This window comes from Morone saxatilis, unplaced genomic scaffold, assembly GCF_004916995.1.
Source record: "Morone saxatilis isolate NCDOM2014 unplaced genomic scaffold, NCSU_SB_2.0 Contig11, whole genome shotgun sequence".
Lineage (NCBI taxonomy): Eukaryota > Metazoa > Chordata > Actinopteri > Moronidae > Morone > Morone saxatilis.
In genome coordinates, this window is record NW_023339663.1 from 20,193,982 (window position 1) to 20,199,781 (window position 5,800).

Genomic DNA, 5,800 nt, shown 5'->3' on the forward strand with positions numbered 1-5,800 from the left:
GATAACTTCTGTTATGAATTAGCAAATTTAATTGAAAATGAACGAACACTGCATGATAATCTGCTGCTTCAGGTGCAAATATACACCAAACTGCATATGCTGCAGTGACTATGAATGAACAAATAAACTTGCGCACTGAACATATTTCTCAGCCTGCTGCATACGTGTTCCAAACTTGGACTCATAAAGGTTTGCAGGGATATGATGGACATGATGACAACAACAAAAAAGAGGACTCCAGATTGACAAGAATATAATATGAAGTTCCGAATGATTCCTATCTGTCACAAACCATAGAAACAAAATACCATAATGGAACATGCTTTTTATTTTCAAAAACTTTAGCATTGGTGAGCTCAGGTGTGTCACAAAGCAAAAATATACAGAATACAGCACCATGTAGTTACCTTAAGTACACAACTTCTAGACAGTGATGGTCACTAAAAACATTTGTATCACTCAAGGAAGGGGATCTTTAATTTAAAAAGCAAGCCTTTATGTAATGAGCAGACTGCTAACCAATCCCCTTTTCATTCCATAATTATTGTTTTCACAAGTAATGCTCTGTATAGTGTAACCCACTAAATGTACCATGATTAGAGACAAATTGCTGGTTTGACCCTGGCACTGGGTCTATTTCATTAGTGAGCTGTGGACTGAAGGGTGGTTGATGTCACATCCACCAGCTCTCCCTGAGTCTTTCAAGGCACTCAACCCAAAACCTGCTCAAGGGGCGCTGCACAGCAGGTGAGTGTGTACTCTGACCACCATGATGTAATGTTTATGTGTGGGGGACTAAAAGGGATATGAAAAAAAAATAACTTTATTGCTTTATAGGTGCAGCCTCGAATGAAGCCTCTTCACTCTTTACAAGCAGCTCAGTAACAAGATCTCACATAACACATCCCCTTCAGCTAGCAAGCCTCTTAATGAACCATGTTGGACATGGGTTTGATTGTTTTGTTTTTTTATGTGAAAAAAATGAAGATGCTCCAACGAACATAAACAGATTGGCTCAGCTCCAGCTGAATCAAGCCTGGGGAGTTCAAAGGAATTGGCAAAGTAAATTACTTATTGGTCTGACAATACAGGCAAAGTGCCATAGAACCCTAAAACATTCAAGAGACAACAAGTCACTGTGAAAAGTTCAGTAATGCAGCCCAGCAAAGCCCCCTCCCCCCCCGAATTCCAAACAAGAACATTTCACTCTTGCCAAAGTTTAAGTGGATGATTTCAGTCGCACATATATATTTCATGAGGTTAATGGGCCCCATCAAATTGTGATTAGAGATTCTTCTGGGAGGCTTTTATGCTAGAGTGACAGCAAGGATGGCTGGACTTGATCTGGCAGTCATTAACAGGTCACAAACAATAATGCTGCATGTGATATTTCTTGTCTCTGTATATTGAATATATACTTGTAAACTTAACCTTTGACCTCCAACATCAGCCAAATAGTGAGTGCACATAACAATTTAGTCTACATTCAGTATTTTATTCTTCTGTGCTGCAAGCTACACATTGTCTGAATTATACAGCATGCATAAATAAGCTGCAGCATCATGACCAAAACTTTGCCAAAATGTTTAATGATTAAGTGCACCACACTTAATGCTTCTACAGCATTAATCTGGGTATGTCTATGCTCTATTATTATGATGAGTTACCAAAATATTGCAACAAATTTCTATTACATTCACTTTTACAATAACAAAGAATAGTGGTTTGCATATGATACGACTCTCTGTGAAAAACACCAGAGCTATAGTTTAATTTAAAGTGACTGGTGCGAGTGAGTCAGTCACATTAAATTAAACACATACTGCACCTTGTTCTAATACTAACCAGAGTAAAGCCTAGCCTAGAAATAAAGATCAATATAAGCTGTAATAAAATACCTAAGATTTTGTTTAATGCATCCTAATTCAATTGAAATACCATTAGATCTATGAGCTGATGGTTCTATTGAACAATCACAGATTGCAGAATGAGGTCACTTATTAAAAAGAAAAAAAAAACTTTTAGATGCATTACAGTGAGACATAATCATTTAAGTTTCAAAGTCCAATATGCATAATACAATGTCAGAGTTTTTTTATGCATACCCAACACTTCACTATATAAATTACAGAGGATTCTTCTACTGAGAGTGAGACTGGATTTACTACATGTAAGGTTGAGCAAATGAATTTCAGTGGCAAAGAACTTTCACTACTTCCTTTTATACTAAGGATAACAAGACAGAATTAAACTGATTTGTATGTCCCAAAGTTTTCAGTCAGGTAGTCAAAAGCTAACCTTAGCATTAACATTCACACTTCCAGAAATTAAAGTTCTTTACCAGTGAGATATTGTTTGCAGAATTCATGTTTTTAAGTCTGAAAAACCATGACAATCCATGACATGCATATCATGAGTGAGAGAGAATGTTCCTCATTAAATAAATAACCTTTTTTTACAATACACATGACAGAGGCTCCTGCACATATGTGTGTAACGTTAAACTGCTTTTCAGTTGACAAAATGAGTTTTATTCCTTTCATCATTTTATTTGCTGTGGGCCAAAAAACAGCAGAGAGACATAGCAGAGAGCAGAGATATATTCAGTCTGTACTAAATGTATGTATGTATGTAATAACAAATTGTATTTAAATGACAACATGCAAAATAAACTATGACAACAACATTTCCATATCATTAATTATAATCCTTTTCTGACAAAAAGTCAGCACTGAAAAATACCTAAATTACCTTACCATATACTACTACATATTGTGGCACTAGTATCCTCTTCACCCCTTTGACCTCACTGATGTCCTTGGCCACCTTGCCCAAAAAAATATCCTGCTTTTTTACAAATTACCTCAGTGAAGTGAAGAAGTTCATGCATCCTAACCAAGCTCACTACCTTCATGTCAGGATCATAGCGTGTGTATGACTTTTTGTTTGGGCAATCTTGAATGGTCTGCTAGGTCGCTCAATTTTTGCAATGTTGGATTACACTCGTCATCAAACAGAGTTTCTGTAAGCTATTCCTGACAAACAAACAAAAATACAGGAGATACAGGATGTACAGTTAGCATGTCTTTGTAAATGACCACTGCCCCTTACCTTTACACAGTTGCTTCCAGCTATCAGGCATAATACAGTACTTCTCCTCCATCCTTGCTGGCAGCAGTGATAGCATTCAGTGTAATAGGGGTCAGTTTGTTGCTGTGCTCTGCAAAGACCAAGGTGCTCTGGAGGAGACTGTGGAGAATATTACAGCCACAGAAAAAGCAACAATAATAATACCTTCTACTACAATACTGTGACGTCACTTTCACTGCTTGGGCAGTTTGGCATGACAGCCAACACTGAGGTCATTGGCCATGCTTCTTTCATAGATTAATCGAGTATCAATAAACCCAGCTGTGTAAAAGGTCAAAAGCATTTTCTACAGCAGATATGATGGCACATAGTGGCCTCAAACATACATGTACAACATGAAAATACAGTGGTCAGCCAACATAGCAAGTGGTTTAGCTTAAGTCAAACAAGGCCTCAAAATAATTTTAAATATCCTTTTTAATAAGTAGTAAGAAGTCGATTAATAAAGTAGAAATATAAATAAAAGAGATAAGATTTTTATTTAATCAAAATAAAAATAATAAAATGTAATTTAATTCCTACCTCACAGCATTGGCAGACTAATTTGTAGTAATACGTATAGTAGTAATAACTGGTTGATTGATAATTGAATAATGATCTGCTTTTCTGAAAGTTGGGAAATCAATAAAGAACCTACCATAAATAGGACTGCTATGGTTTTTTATAGAAACTCACTGGAACAACACATTAACCAGTTTGCACCTCAACTCAACTCTAAGACAACGCCAAGGGACGAAACCTCAACTGTGGATGTTGATTTGACCCTACAATAACACAGTGGTAACATCACTTTACACTGCCACGACTAAATTACATTCACATATTTCTCCTCACCATCTTCTCCAAACTCCTCTGATACTGAAGTAGACGAGTTTGTCAGGTCCGCCTATTGGTCAAGAGTCAGGAGCCTGAACCAGTCCAACCACTGTTTTAGCCAGGAGGAGCACATCTGGTTTGTGGCTTTCAAAATAAGATAAATTATTTTAGTAAGAGATATTTTTTGCAGTCTATTGGCACAGTAAGGGTACTGCTGTTTTAACCTGTGGCAGCAAGAGAAGGAATGAGGCAAGAGAGAGATGTAAAAAAAAAAAAAAACATCTTTTGGAATTCTGTTAGACTTTTTTTGGTCCACATTTTAACTCCATATCTAGAATTGACAAAGAAACAGGACATACTGAAAAGAGAAACAAACAAACAAACAAACAAACAAACAAACACCCAAAAACCAAACAATTTCCTGTTGTTTCTATGTGGACCAGATAGGGACCATTCTGTCATTGCTTGAGAGGACATGCGAGAAGAGGCTCTGTTCTCTGGTCTACAGGATGAAGGAGGAAAATATACAAACGTGTTTGAACAGAGACACAGCAAACACTGGCATTGTGCAACTGTCTGTAGGCCTATTCTTTCTTCTTTTCATCACTCAACATTCAAACACACGACCCTGTAAATGGAAATGCACGTTTTTTTAAAATGATATCATGTTTGTGAATCTAATTACAAAACCAACATTTGATCTATATATACATATATTAATGCATTTATACTTCATAACAATCTTTTTATCTAATATGGAACACAATACCTGTGGGAAATCATATAGATAGATTCATAAATTGAATTAAAGTCCAATCTAATGTATGCTCAGCATTTTTAAGAACAAATCCCCCTCCCTCTGTGATAAATGTAGTTCTGCTTCTCTTCCAATAGATGGCCTTGTTCTCGAGTAGATGAGAACACGGACGGGGTAGAGGCAGACTTGTCAAGTGTCCTCAGATTCTGCTGAATTTATGTCAAATAAAAAACTACTGCAAATGTTTCTCCTTTCGGTTTACGTGTTTTTAATAAAAAAAGATCAATGCAGCAATCTGCAGTGTTTTTGCCTGCAAGTGAAAGACCAATAATCCGACTCTTGAGTTCTTAAAAAATATTATTTTCCCATCATGATGATTATGTTTGACCAATATATTAGTCAAGAGCTAACATCAAATATATATGCATTTATAGGAAGCGATAGGAAAATCAAAGACAAACAGTCCTCTCTTGTATGAATCTGTGCAGCACAGTTTAACAATCTGAACCATAACACCCTTATAATATATTTCTTGTCAATAATCTGTCTTTGCTTCTTTGTGCGACCAAGAATTGTAACATTTACCCTTTAAATATAATCTAGTATAACTAAACTGATTTGTTTATTTTTTTTGTGCTAAATATTTTTAGATGCAGAGGATTTACCGCATGTTTTAGTGTCCCGATGGTAATGATAATGGTTATTATCACCATCATGAATGTGCATCTTAAAAAACTGGATCGAAATGGTTCCTTGATAAAACATTTATTTTTCCCCCTCGCCTTGAATATTTATTCGAAGAAACAACATATGGAAATCTGCATTCTTTTGTCACACATAAATATAGACTGGATTTATTATTTTCTTTTACAGGTTGAGGGAGAGAGATGCATAAGGGCGATTGGAGAAGTTTGGTGTTGACGTCATGACGTCAGAACAGCAGCGTGTGGGACCCTGCAGCTTCCTCGCACGCCCCCCAAGTCCGGAGAGACACACGTTATCAGGGAGGCAGCCGAAGGGCCAGTCATCTCCTCACATCTTTTCTGCATCTACCGCAATCCCCTCTATCCTTCCTGT